Genomic DNA, 15,265 nt, shown 5'->3' with positions numbered 1-15,265 from the left:
CCTGTCCATGGACAGAGCAGTGACCCTGCTCCATTATTTGACTGTGGGCTTTTTCCTTATCATATTCCTCCTTTTTCTGGCCTCTTGGTCCTTACTTTTGGGACAGTCATCCTTTCAGTGGCCTTTCTTCTTACACTAGGCACACTGGCTGTGTTCCTGAGGCTAACCTCGATTTTTCTGATGCAGAGGCTTCCTTGTTCATTCCACATTTATGGTTGAAACTTCTGTTTCTTTGCCTCTCGAGCGGGGAAGGGGTCATTCCTAGTGAGGCTTCCTGTTTTGGTACCCCTTTCCTGAGTCCAAACAGGAAGAATGTTTGTGAATATTCCAGATGGGCCATGTCCCCTTATCAATTGGAGCTCCAATTAGAGTTTGCATCCAGAATGGTCCCTTCAGGTTTGGGGTATTTGGATTTGTTTCATGGAGGCACCAAGACTCTGGATCTTCTTTGGTCTGCAGCCAGAAGCATATTTAGGAGAGACTACACATCTGCTCAGGTACACTGGTGGGTGGCACAGTTAGACACATAGAGATCAGTCATTTTCTGCGGATCCATTCTATAAAGTGGGGTGGAGTTTTTCCATTTCACAAGTTAGATGTTGAAAATGGGCTGGATGTCCAGTAATGTCTGACAGGTTGCCCACTGGCATCCAAGCCACCCATGGCCATCCTTGTAAATGGGAATTCCCTTGCTCCTGCCATGGCACTTCCTTGCTAAATCCTGTACCCTGTCAAGCACTGGAGGGAGAGGCCATCTCTGTTCTCTCATTATACTGAGGCGGCAGAGTAGCTCCCTCTTATTGGTCTGATGCCTCACTTGGTAGCATCAAGGCAATCCGGGCCAACGCAGAGGCCAGCACTAAGGGCCCGTATGGCGGTACCACAGTGGGAGCTGGTGGGGTGGAGCAGAGGCCAGTTGCCTTCTAGCTGTGGTGGTTGGAGCTGCTAAAACAGCTTGGATGTAGGACATTTAAAAGTCCTAATTCTTCTTCATTGCTTTTTGCCTGAGTTTGGCTCTCTGGCCTGTGAAGAGCCTTTTTTCCATTCTGTCTTTGGTACAGCTAGCAGCTGGCGTCTTCCCTCATAGTATGAATCCTGATTTTCGAAAAGCATGAAGGCTTGAACATACGGTATTTTTTCTAATTTTCCAGACCTCTGACAAAATGAGTCTAACTGCATTAAACACTACTATTGATTACATCCATTCAGAGGTCAAAATTTATATCCTTACTTGTCCACTGTTCAGATGGCACTGCAATAATAGACCATTTTTCTCTTAGTCATGGGCTCATAGCTATAGGCTCTACTGTTAGCCAGGGTATGCCCCAGGGGCCTCCCAGAGGGGATAGAGACCTTGTTTCCCCTCCTGAATTGGTTTCTATATCCATATTCTCATCCCTGTTGAAACAGTGATGACAACTTTTATTTGTTGTCTCTCTTCTGTTCTGCACTGCTCATATCCTTCAACCAGACCTCTATGGGTTGGAAAGACTTTTCTAGCTTCATATAAGCAGTGCAGTAACACCACCCATGGTCCTAAAAGGAACACTTGTGCAAATCTCACCACACAGCTGGGACAGCCAAAGAGATCAGAGAATAATCTCCTTGCGCAGGCTAGTGATTAGCACCAGCTAGCACAGCACTCCCCCACCACCGCCACGCCCCACAACCGGCCCAGCCCACCAGAACTTCAGCTTCATCCCAAGTCCATGTTCTGCTGTACTTAGTACCCTAGTAGAGGGTAACCGAATGGCAACAAATTAAATGGTAAATTAGGCAGACAAAAAGGGCAGAGGAGTTGGAGTCAGGACTGCCTAAATACTTATCCCGTATGCTGTTAAGCTTTTTTTCACATAAACAACATTAAGCAGCATAAGCGTAGTGGCAAGCCCTTTAGATAACCTATGGAATAGTTCACATCCTTCCTTTCCCCATAAAAACTGGCACAGTTGTGAGAAGTACTCCAGGGCCCTAAAAAGAGTGACCCTGCTAGGGCAGTGGAGGCTGTTTCCCTCCAGGGCTGGATCCTGGATGGAGTGGTGCTTATGCAGATCACCTTACAGAGGAAAGAAGGACGAAGAGAGAGAGATGGAGATGAGGGCCTAAATGTAGATATTGTACACTTTTACAGTTGCAGATTCAGACTGCAAAGTCCCGGACAGATCCCCACTAAAGGGCTGGGTAGAAGTCCTGAAGCCTCATCTCAATTTCAGATGCCCTCCCACCAATCAGCTGACTCCAAGTGGAGCAAAGCCCAGGTCTTGACATAGATACAGACTCCATACACGCCCAGATGATGTCACAAGCGGCTATATGTAAACAGAGCAGAGCTCAGGTGACATCACAGAACAGGCAGAGGCAGTTCAGGGGGGATTCTGGTTGCCTTACCCAGCTCTGAAGTCTGTCAGCCTCTTCAGATGTCACTTGCCCTGTGGTAAGGAAGTGTAGTCGGCGGCTGGTGCAGAGGCAAGAAGAGAAAGGAAGTTCCCCAAGACAAAAACATCTCGGCAGGTAAAGATAAATTCTCTAGAGCCCCAATCATGGGATCAGCTAGTTGGAAGCAGGTGGCATTCCTGGGTAGGTTCTTTCCCTTCCAGTGGCCAGAACGGTTAAGCCTTGGTGTGATTGTGTGTCTGATTGCCCCATCCATTGGAAACCAGACTGATGGTTTCAGGAACTCTGAGTGTGTTGTTCCCCTCTATGTGTCCATGTGTTCTCATCATTTGGCTCCCACTTATAAGAGAACACAGAGGTATTTGGTTTTCTCTTCCTGTGTTAGCTTGCTAAGAATAATGGACTGCAGCTCCATTCATGTCCCTGCAAAGGACATCATCTGGTTCTTCTTTAATAGCTGCGTTGTATTCCATGGTGTATATGTGCAACATTTTCTTTCTACAGTCTATCATTGATGGACAATTTAGATTGATTCCATGTTTTTGCTATTGTGAATAGTGCTGCAGTGAACATATGTGTTCATGGGTCTTTATAACAGAATGATTTATATTCCTTTGGATATATACTTAGAAATGGGATTGTTGGGTCAAATGGAAGTTATATCTTTAGGTCTTTTAGGAATCACCACACTGTCTTCCACAATGGTTAAACTAATTTACACTCCCACCAACAGTATGTAAGTGTTCCTCTTTCTCCACAATCTTGCCAGCCTCTGTTATTTGTTTGACTATTTGTTATTTGTTATTTTTTGACCTTTTAGTATAGCCATTCTGACTGGTGTTAGGTGGTATTTCATTTTGGTTTTGATTTGCATTACTCTAATAATGAGTGATGTTGACAAGATTCAAATAAATGCAATCAGAAACAACAAGGGTAATATTACCACCGACCCCAAAGAAATATAAACAACCATCAGAGAATATTATGAACACCTTCATGGACATAAACTAGAAAATCTAGAAAGAATGAAACATTCCTGCACAAATACACCCTTCCCAAGACTGAACCAGGGAGGAACTGAATCCCTGAACAGACCAAGAATGGCTCTGAAATTGAGGCAGTAATAAATAGTCTCAGTGACAAATTTTTAAAATGCCACTTAGAAAATGTACACATAATTTTGCTCTATTCAGCAAATATATTTGTAACCATCACTTTTAGGAAGGGTGTTAAAATATTTTATTATTTTTTCTCATTTAGCTTAATATTTTAAAAATATTTTTCTGCTGGCAACTATTTATATCTCCATTTTCATTGACATAGTCAATAATTTACCCACCTTTCTGTTAAATAATAGTGGACCAACTGATATGTATTATTTTATACTGAACTTTGGCACTCTTGACATAATTCATATATGAATAGTCATCCAAATGTCTTAGCCAGTGAAGATGAGATTCATCCACCAAGGTTGAACAGGAATTTTCTCACCTGAAAGCAGCAAGCAATACCAAAGCAAGAAAATGGTAGAAGAAATTCAGCAGTCCCACAAGCAGACGAGGATTTATTTAGGGCCTGAGAAGGTGCAGGGACCCCTCATAGGGGCCAATGTTCCACCCCAAGCATGGAAATAAAGGAAAATCTTGAGTCCCTTCACAGAAATTCCAGGCACCTCTCTACCTCTGAGAAGTACACGAGCCACTTGACAAGCAAGAAGGTAATAGTAAGTTAAAACAGTAGCAAGGAATTGAGAGTCATGAGAATATGGGGTTCCCTATAGAAACTAAAAATCAAAGTTTAACATATGTCCCTGAGTTGTTTTTCAGAAAGCTGCCCCTCTACTAAATGGATCCACAGGCACATAGACCTCAGATAAAGGGGATCCATGAAATGAACTCTGCCGTTCTTTATACTGAATTTTTTCCTGAGGGGCCTACAGGATGTTATGTCTATGAGCCAGAAGTACCATTATTTTCTGCTGCTCCCAAATTTTCTGACAAATTTTACTTTCTTAAATAATCACAACTCAGAAAGTCTTTGAATCCCCCTATGACCTCTAAGCTTCCACTACAAGATTCTTCATCCTTTTAGGCTAAAACCAACGTGTAACCTCAATATATTAATTTATGACTGTGTATTACCCCTGCCTCTGTGTCTTTAAAATCCCCTACCTGTAAGCTGTCTGGTAGTTTTGGTCTTTATTTTATTTTATTGTTTTATTTTATTTTTGGGATGGAGTTTTGCTCTTGTAGCCCAGGCTGGAGTGCAGTGACTCCATCTCAGCTCACTGCAACCTCTGCCTCCCGAGTTCAAGCGATTCTCCTGCCTCAGCCTCCTGAGTAGCCAGGATTACAGGCAGGTGCCACCATGCCCAGCTAATTTTTGTATTTTTAGTAGAGACGGGCTTTCCCCATGTTGGCCAGGTTGGTCTTGAACTCCTAACCTCAAGTGATCCGCCCTCCTCGGCCTCCCATAGTGTCAGGCTTACAGGTGTTGGCCACCATGCCCGGCTTCTCTGCGCGACTTCTTAAATGCTCTTTGATATTCTCCTGCAAACCTCATGATGTTGTCGTGTTTCTCAGATTGTAACATGTTACATGAATTTATTCTTTCTATCCCAAGCCCCTTTTATTGATGCCTTCTTTCCTTTAAGTGGTGCATTTAGAACATTGACATTTAAAGTGATTATTGATATAGTTGGATTAAAAATCTACCAAATTTGTTACTATCTTTCAGTTGTTGATTTGTCTTTGTTCCTATTTTTGTATTTCACTCATTTTCTGCCTTTTGTTGTTTTGAGCACTTTATATCAATTCATCTCATTAATTAGCATATCTTTTTTTTTTTTACCTTTTTAGTGGCTAATCTAGGTAATAATTTTATTCTTAATCTAACAAACAACAGCTTGTTAAAAACAATAGTAGTATGAATATATTTGATTAGATATGGTTAAATATATGTCATTGTGTGTGTATATATACACATACAAACATTTATGTGCATTTATGCTATATAAGTGAGACAAAGAACTGCAGTAAGTGATAGAAGGAAAGAATGTCTGTTATTCTGTTACTGTAAGGTGTTCACACTACATCTTAAGTGATATATTGTTACTTGAAAGGGGGCTTGGATTAGTCAGAAATTTAAATTGCAAACTGTAGGGCAGCTTCAGTTCCTTGCTGGCTGTGGATCAGAGGCTGCATTCAGTTTCTTCCCATGTGGACTTCTCCCACGTGGCAGAATGCTCTATCAAAGCCATCAAGGCAAAGAGCTTGCTAGCAAGACAAGAAAAAAAAATCACAACTTTACCTTACATAATCAATCGTCTGACATCTAATATTCTTGTATTATTGTGTTGTATGAAAGCAAGTCACATTTCATGCCCATACTCACAGGGAGATGATTACAATGCAAGGTCATGCACCCTGGCAGGTGGGGATCACTGGGCATCATCTTAAGGTCTACCAGCCACATCAGGTCCTGTCTGATGTGCAACAGTTTCGCAGTCTTTGTTTAGCTTGAAGAATCTTAGCCCTTATGAAAAGAACTCGTCAGGTATTTTATAGGAAGCATCACCATGTGGATTCATCTGATGATTTCTCATTATTTCAACAGAATTATAGACTTATTTTGAACACCTTTATCTTAATTTGAAGACAATAAAAACTGAACAATATATTATTTAGAAATATAAACCTAGACATAAAAATAATATAAAAAGGAAATGACAAATAGGAAACTGAAAATAATAGTAACCTTCATGTGGGTAAAAAAATGCCATGAAATTGGGGAGATACACATTTGGGGCATCAACAACATTGATAATATTCAGTTTGTTAAGGTCAGCAGTGAATTTTTAAAAAAAGAAAACTTTTCTATTTTACGTTAGCTTTGGACTTACAGAACAGTTGCATAGTCAGCATGGAGAGTTAATATGCAACCAACACAGAGCTTCCATTATTATTAACCTCTTATATTAACATGGGTATTTGACACAATTAACACACCAACATTATGCATTCTCATTCACTGATATCCACATATTAATCCGATTTCTTTTCTTCCTACTTAATGTTTGTTTTCTGTTCTAGGATCTCTTCCAGGATAACAGATTTAGATATCATGTCTCCTTAAGCTTTTTTTGTCTCTGCAATTTCTCTGAATTTCCATGTTTTTCATGGCATTGACATCCTCTATTTAGGATTTCTATGATTGTTTTTACTAACAATTAGACTGAAGTTGCAGATGTGGAAGAAGAGGAGACAGGGTGAGTGTAATAGTCATTATACCATGGGCATATATTCTCAAAATGCTTTTTATCACTATTGATACTAATGTGAGCACCTGGATGAGGCAGTGTGGGTCCAGTTTCTCAACTGTAAAATTAATTTTCCCCCTTGCCATGTCGTACTTTTTGAAAACAACGTCACTATGCACAGCGCATACTTAACAGTGGGGAATTATTCTTCACCTCCTTAGGGCAGAACTTCTATAGTATCGTTTGTATTTCATTACCATAGGCAATGTATCTGTTCTCCAGCATTTATTTTACATTTATTTAATCAATTATTTATATTATATGGAATATTGGCAAATAATAAATATTTATTTCCACTGTGATTAGACTAGTTTATTGATTGTTCAAGTTGCTCTAGTGCTGGTCATTAGAAGGCCTTTCAGTCAGCTGCTTTACCACTTTGAAATACCCATATTATTGCTATTTGATTTGGTTTGTGTAGTGTGTTGGTTGGTTGTGTTGTTTAACTTTTTCTTACTTTCTGGCTCTACCAGGTACTTAAGCTTAATAGTGTTGATTCCCTTCCCAACCATGCCATTAACAATTTTCCCTCAAATTCCTGGTTCCTTTTTTGGTGAATGGCATTAGAAACAAAGGTCTCGGCAATGGTGTTCTCATTTCTGCTAGGCGTCTGTTAATTCTGTCATCTGACAGAGCAAAGGATTATATGTATGTATGTAACTCACACTCACATATGTATATGAATTTCTACAACATTTCTCCATTTATAGCTATGTAAAGTTCAGCATGAATTCTTATTAATGTTTCCAGCACCCGTGATCTAATTCAAGACCACATGAATCAGTTTCCCCATTCCCACTCCTTGTATGTAACCTCCCACGCTAACAGTGAGATAGTTGGCCTCCTTTATATAATCAATGAGTCCAAAATACATGCAGAGTAGTTTTAGAAATGGTAATTCATACCCCCATGGGAAAGAATGTTTCTAACTAAAGAAGAGAATTTATGTACAGATACTTTGACATTTAAACTAAGAATCTCTCCTTATTTTTATATTCCTTACGTTGGTCCCCTTTGCCCCCAAATGTATATTTCTTTTTGACAGTATTTTTAATGGAATTGTTTTCTATGTTTTATTTTAGATTAATTGACAATATATAGAAATCCAACTGATTTTTATTGCCCTAGTATACTAAAATGTTACTGAACTCATTTTTTGGTTCTAATCTTATTTTAGTGATTACCTTAGGATTTCCTATACACAGGATTGTGTCATTTATGAATAGAGATAGCTTAACTTCATCCTTTTCATTCTAGAAGTCTTATGTTTCTTGCCTAATTAGAGTTAGCGGAGCAGGGCTAACTCTTAAGCAGTGTGTTCAGAGTTGGCAACATATAGGCCTCTTGGCAACTGTATTTATATGCAATCAAACCCACTTTTAATTATACGCAAATTGAGGGGCAGGTCAATGCAAATTGAGGCAGGAAAGGGGCAGTGACTTCTAGGTTGTAGCTATGGAAAGGGGCAGTGACTTCTAGGTTGTAGCTATGGAAAGGAGCAGTGACTTCTAGGTTGTCTCTATGGAAAGGGGCAGTGACTTCTAGGTTGTCTCTATGGAAAGGGGCAGTGACTTCTAGGTTGCCTCCATGGAAAGGGGCAGTGACTTCTAGGTTGTCTCCATGGAAAGGGGCAGTGACTTCTAGGTTGTCTCCATGGAAAGGGGCAGTGACTTCTAGGTTGTCTCCATGGAAAGGGGCAGTGACTTCTAGGTTGTCTCCATGGAAAGGGGCAGTGACTTCTAGGTTGTCTCCATGGAAAGGGGCAGTGACTTCTAGGTTGTCTCCATGGAAAGGGGCAGTGACTTCTAGGTTGTCTCCATGGAAAGGGGCAGTGACTTCTAGGTTGTCTCCATGGAAAGGGGCAGTGACTTCTAGGTTGTCTCCATGGAAAGGGGCAGTGACTTCTAGGTTGTCGCTATGGAAAGGGGCAGTGACTTCTAGGTTGTCTCTATGGAAAGGGGCAGTGACTTCTAGGTTGTCTCCATGGAAAGGGGCAGTGACTTCTAGGTTGTCTCCATGGAAAGGGGCAGTGACTTCTAGGTTGTCTCCATGGAAAGGGGCAGTGACTTCTAGGTTGCCTCCATGGAAAGGGGCAGTGACTTCTAAGTTGTCTCCATGGAAAGGGGCAGTGACTTCTAGGTTGTCTCCATGGAAAGGGTCAGTGACTTCTAGGTTGTAGCTTTGGAAAGGGGCAGTGACTTCTAGGTTGTCTCTATGGAAAGGGGCAGTGACTTCTAGGTTGCCTCCATGGAAAGGGGCAGTGACTTCTAGGTTGTCTCTATGGAAAGGGGCAGTGACTTCTAGGTTGTCTCTATGGAAAGGGGCAGTGACTTCTAGGTTGTCTCCATGGAAAGGGGCAGTGACTTCTAGGTTGTCTCTATGGAAAGGGGCAGTGACTTCTAGGTTGTCTCCATGGAAAGGGGCAGTGACTTCTAGGTTGTCTCCATGGAAAGGGGCAGTGACTTCTAGGTTGTCTCCATGGAAAGGGGCAGTGACTTCTAGGTTGCCTCCATGGAAAGGGGCAGTGACTTCTAGGTTGTCTCCATGGAAACGGGCAGTGACTTCTAGGTTGTCTCTATGGAAAGGGGCAGTGACTTCTAGGTTGTCTCTATGGAAAGGGGCAGTGACTTCTAGGTTGTCTCTATGGAAAGGGGCAGTGACTTCTAGGTTGTCTCCATGGAAAGGGGCAGTGACTTCTAGGTTGTCTCCATGGAAAGGGGCAGTGACTTCTGCGTTGTGGCCATGGAATTTGTAAACAGTTACGTGGTTGGTAGGAGTGTCTCATGTGAGTGACAAATGAAGACTGCCAGGGATCACATTTGCCACAATGTACTGGCTTCTGCCAGTTTTTTCACTTTATCGTGTCTGGAGCAGATCTTATTTTGGTCATCAAGGTTGTGAAGCCAGAAAACAAGTCCTTCCAGTCTCCTACCTCATAATGACAAAAGACATAGAGCATAATTTCATGTGATTTTGGATATGACTATGCCTTTCTTTTGAGAATTGGCTATTTAAGATTTTCCCATTTTTGATTGGAATATTTGTCTTTTTAATTTTGAGTTGTAAGACATTGCATATTCTGGATAATAGACCATTATCACCTATGAAATTTGCAATTTTCAAATATTTTCTGCCATTCTTTGGGTGCCTCTTTATATTTGATGGTGGATTTTAAAATGCAAAAGATTTTAATTCTAATGAAGTTTAATATTTCTATATTTTCTTCTTTCCTTTGTGCTTTTCAGTGTCATATCTTAAAACATTGTTTAACCAAAGACCACAAAGATGTATTCCTGTGTTCCTTTTTATGGGTTGGCCCTGTTTAGCTCTTCTATTTAGATGGATTATCATTTTGAGTCAATTATATTTCTGGTATGAGACAAAAGACTAACTTACATGTGGATATCCACTTGACCAAGAAACATTTGACAAGAAAATATTGCTTCATACCTAATTTATTTGGCCAGATTATAAAACCATTTCACCATCAATGTAAGGATTCATTTTTGAGTATTATATTCTACTCCATTGATCAATACATATATCCCTATACTAGTACCACAAATCTTGATTACTATCACTTTGTAGTAAGTTTTGAAATCAGGAAGCATATGTCTACTGTGCAAACCCTTTTTGTCCTTCTCAACAGTGTTTTGGCTGCTCAGGATTTATATTATATATAATTTTAGGATAACCTTCTGAATTTAGGGGGAGGTAATGCCACCTGGGGTTTTGAGAGAAGTTGCATTAATTCTATACATCCATTTGGAAAATATTGCCAACCTAACAATATGTGTTCTATAGCTTTTAGTGTGCATATCTTATACTTAATTTGATAAGCTTATTCCTAAGTATTTTTGATGTGATCTCAATTGGAATGGTTTTCTGAGTTTTGTTTTTAGATTGTTAACTGCTAGTATAGAGAAACTTAAAATATTTTGTATATTTTATATACTGCAAACTTCTTTGAACTCATCTTTAAATTCTAAACATATTTGATTAGAGTCCTTTGGACTTTTTATACATAAGATCATGTCATTTGCAAACAGTCAGAGTTTGACTTCCTTTCAGTGATACAAACATTATATTTATTTTTCTAAATGAATTGCCCTGTCTACATTCTCCAGTACAACGTTGCAAACAAGTGTCAACAGTGGAAATATATGACTTGTTTCTAATATCAGAGAAATTAGTGAACCTTTCAGATTACTTATGATGATATGTGAGCTTTTCATAGATGCCCTTTGAAATGAAGAAAGTTCTCTTATCTGCCTAATTTGCTGCATGTCTTTATAATACTGAATCTGGGAATTTTCAAGTGCTTGTTGCGCGCCTTCTGAGATGATTGTGTAGTTTTTATTCTTTATTAATACAGGTATGACATTAATTGTATCATATGTTGAACCAAATCTGCATTCCTGAGGTAAATACCCTTTGCCATAGTGTATAATACTTTCTACATGTTGCTGATTTCATTTGATAATATTTCCCTGATGATTTTTGTCTCTGTATTTCTAAGGCATATTTGTCTTCATTTTCCTTATTTGAAATGTCTTCGTCTAGTTGTTCAATCAGGGTAAACTAATTCATAGTATACAATGGGAAGTGATCTATTTTCTACTTTATTATTATTGTATTGTTTTGAAATATTTTTGATAAATTAGTATTAATTTTCTGTGATTTTAATAACACATCGGTGAGTTCCTGATGAGGGCAGGGAAGTGAATCCTGAGAACAGTCATGTGAGTTTGGAAGGAGACCCTTCCCCAGCTGAGCCTCAGCCTGAGCCATCACCTACAACTAGACCGAAGACCCAGAGAAACTGTGAGTAATATGTGTGCGGTTCTGAGCCACTAAGGTATGTAGTAATTTGTTATGCACCAAGTAGTAAGTAATATACCTGACAGTAATTGTAAGGTGGTATTCTGGATTAGGTCCTGGAATAGATAAGTATACCATTATTAGAAAACCTGGTAAAATATGAAGGAAGTTTGTAGATGAGTTAATAGTCTTGAAAAACAGTTAAATTCTTAGTTTTCATGAATATGCTATGGTTACAATAGATATTGACATTCTAGTTAGCTGAATGGTATATGAAACTGTCTGTACTTACCTATGTGCATTTATGTAAATCTGCAGTTATTTCAAAATAAATATGTTTTTTAATATTATTCTTTTGTTTTTTAAGAAAAGTAAGCAAGTAAAGACATCAGCAAACACTTTTGCCTCCAGATACAAGTGGGCATGTAGGGAGAGAATAGTAAACTAGCTTTGCTTTTCTAGGCAACATTCGAAACCCAGGCGCCACTGCTTCAGGAAGGTACCATCAAGCTCCAAGGACTCTTGTCCTCTTTCTCCTTCCCCACTACCTAGTCATTAGAGCGTCAGCATCCACTTCTTGAAAGGAAGATGCCTGTTTTTCACATATCCCAGAAAGCCCCATTTTAGGACACCATTTAGCAGAGTATATTCAGGACCCCACTAACGTTTTTGGAACACATGACTTCCAGATGATATAAGGCAAGAATAAGAAATTTCAGTGACAGGGAACATAAATCATATTTCTGCCTTCAGGATCATGTTTTCTTGGTACAGGGATTTCTTCTTCAAGTAATCCAAAGACAACTTTACCTTCAAACCTTTCAGAAAACCTGTTCTAATTTAGTTCTCTCCATTCTACAGGCTCCATCAGGAACTGTTCAGGACCGTGCACTCTGTTGATACTCACATGGTGGAATTATATTACCCTTGGCCAACCCTAAAGCCATCAAGATAGCAGGTAAGCAGAGTACAAAAAATATTTCTAATAAGTTGCTTTAGGGCAGTCCCTGCTTCCAGAGGCCTAGGAATAAATCTTTACAATAGGGTTTTTGCAGGTGAATGCTACTGAGTGGTATATACATGTTGTGCACAAGAAGAGAAATCTCATTAGGTGAAAAAAAAAAAAAAACATTATACAGCATATCTCCAACCCTCCATGCAGTGATCTGAGAGACAGAAACAGGCTGACTGATGACTCTGCATGTGTACTGGCTGCCCACTAATTCTCCACACAGCTTCCTATTAAGAGGCCATTGCACTCTTCTTAGTAGCAGCAGAGTTGTTTTCAGGAACCATGCCTAAAAGGCCTACAAAGCCATGGAACTACATATTGAACTCCCACTGACATCCATAAATCTCGAATAGCATGATGTCACAGGCACAGATGACAAAGTGCTGAGCACTGAGTCCCCAGACAAACTTTAACTGCATGGAAGATATGATTTCACACAGTAGCCTAAATCAACAGTTTTATAGATGTTGGTCTGGACACTACAAGTCTACAAAAGATGCTATTGCCATCAAACCAAATTTTTAGACCACATCATGAGGCAAACCCAATGCTCTGTCTCCACACTCTAACCTGATAAGAAGATTGAGTTCAAGGAAGGAATGTCTCATATATGTAATGGCATGACTTTGTGTTTACTTAATTCAACCTTCCTGGAGTCTAAAACTCTAGGTGAAATTTCAGTCAACCCCCTTAACTGTGACTGTATGAGTTTTTTCATCACTCAGTGTACTCATGAGGGGACACCAAAACCAATTCCAATATCCAAGTACCCAAAGTAGAGTTGACCAGAGTAGCAAGGGTAGAGATCAAAATATCTTATAAAGACCATTATGCATTCACTTCTGCAGGGACTAATCATAAGGTGATTTCTACCATCACCAGCCATGTGATTAAAAGGACAAATGTGAATGAAGAAAAAGATACACAAATGTTACAGCTGAAAGAATGGAATCTGTAATGAAGTTTACAGGAAGCATTGCTCATATTTCTAAGATTACAGTTTAAAGTTTCAAAATACAGCTTTTTCCTGCTCTTTAGAGAGCTACCATGCCAGTGAATTTTTCAAGTAACTCTACAGTTTTCATCTTTGTCTTCAATGGATTTCTTAAACCATGGTTCATAGAACTATATTTCCATACGTGACACAAGAATTCTAGTACTCCACTAATAACTCTAATGTGTCTAAAATTATAAATGCAGTTTATAACACCTCTCTGGACACTCACTTTAATGAGAAGTGAACAAACTGGACTTCCCTAATGGAGGACGGCGGTGAAGCTTCCAGGTAGAATATAACTGCAGTTTATAAATTTATGTGATAAGATTTAAGCATATTTCCTCAATAACAAACAAGAATATAGCCAATGAGCCACCATAATTTAACACTGAGAAATGAGCAGTCACAGAGAAAACAGTGTATTCCATTCATCGTAGAGTGCACATTTTCACATCTATGAAATACAGATGCATCTTAAATTTGAAAGCGTTAAAACACTGTTGACGAGAAGGCAGTCATAATGTGATTGTCCTCATTTACCTGTATATGAGCTTGGTCTGCAAACCTCCTGTCGACGTTTTTGGGTGATATCATCAACATCAATATCAAATCTTGCATAGGAGGTTTCAGAAGGTTGAAAATATAAACTCACAGGAGCAACATAGGAATCTCACAGGAAATGCAGCATCACTAGAGCTTCAGATTAGCACAAATGATGGGGAACATAATGAGCAAGACAAATTGAAGAGTGATTCAGGAGAGTTGGATCTGAATAGGAGAAAATTTAGGAAAACCTTTGTTAGTGTATTTTCCTTATATGTTCCATCCCATGTTATCATAGGAGTGACAAAAGACAAGACAAATATCCACATATATATGTCTTGAAAACAGCTTTTTTCCAATAATTATAATATAATGATGTTATTAGAGGAGGTCTCTCTTTGTTGCCCAGGCTGATCTAGAACTCCTGGCCTCAAGCAATCCACCCTCCTTAGTCTCCCAAAGCGTAGGGATTGCAAGCGTGATCCATTGTGCCTGGTCCAGGGCCTGTTCTTTTAACCACTGAGCTGCTCTATAATGAGGTGAAAAATGTTCAGATCCACATGCCTTGCACCTACACCAGTCCTTTCATCTGTACCTTGAATAAGGCTGTGGATATAGAACTTTAGAACGTTGCTATTGACTGTTAAATCTCTATGTCCTTGTGAATCTTAGGCAGTCTCCCAACACCACTACCCACTTTATGTATTTAATATCTTTGACAACAGCCAATGTTGTTGAAAACCTGGAGAGGCAGCCCTGGCTGCCTCCTGCCCTGCTGTAGATGATCCTGTGAACAGGATCCCCTTCCAGACCACCCCCAAAAAAGGCAGGTTCACAGGGGAGCCTCTGAGCTCAGAGCCTCTCTGGGGGCTCTGCATGCGCAAGGACAGCAGCTCCCTGCCTAGGCTGTGGGTTGAGGTAGGGAATTCAAGTCTTTTAAAAAAGGCTGAGTTTGTTCAAAAATGATTCTGCTTGCTGACCAATGACCCCTTAAGACTTTAGATTTTACATTGTGATATTTCTCCTTGATTTTGATTTAATTTGTTGTGCAAATGTCTTAAACACTTGTGTATAAATATTCTCTCTTTTTTTGGTCATGTAAACATCATCTAAAACCAAATATTTATTTTTGTATCATAGATTTAAGGCCTTTATTTCTCTATTTTAAAAATGCATTCAT

At 39.5% G+C, this 15,265-nt stretch overlaps 1 long non-coding RNA gene across 1 annotated transcript in view; it reads left to right on the top strand.

Annotated features, from left to right (window-relative positions):
- Positions 1 to 11,554: 11,554 nt before the first annotated feature.
- LOC134738260 (uncharacterized) overlaps positions 11,555 to 15,265 on the top strand; it is a 100,638-nt gene continuing 96,927 nt past the window's right edge. Inside the window, exon 1 of the long non-coding RNA XR_010123913.1 lies at positions 11,555 to 12,491. This is a non-coding gene — a long non-coding RNA (uncharacterized LOC134738260). The remainder of the gene's footprint in view (positions 12,492 to 15,265) is intronic.

Source organism: Pongo pygmaeus, chromosome 16, assembly GCF_028885625.2.
Source record: "Pongo pygmaeus isolate AG05252 chromosome 16, NHGRI_mPonPyg2-v2.0_pri, whole genome shotgun sequence".
Classification (NCBI taxonomy): Eukaryota; Metazoa; Chordata; class Mammalia; order Primates; family Hominidae; genus Pongo; species Pongo pygmaeus.
This window is presented reverse-complemented; position numbering and strand designations above follow the sequence as displayed.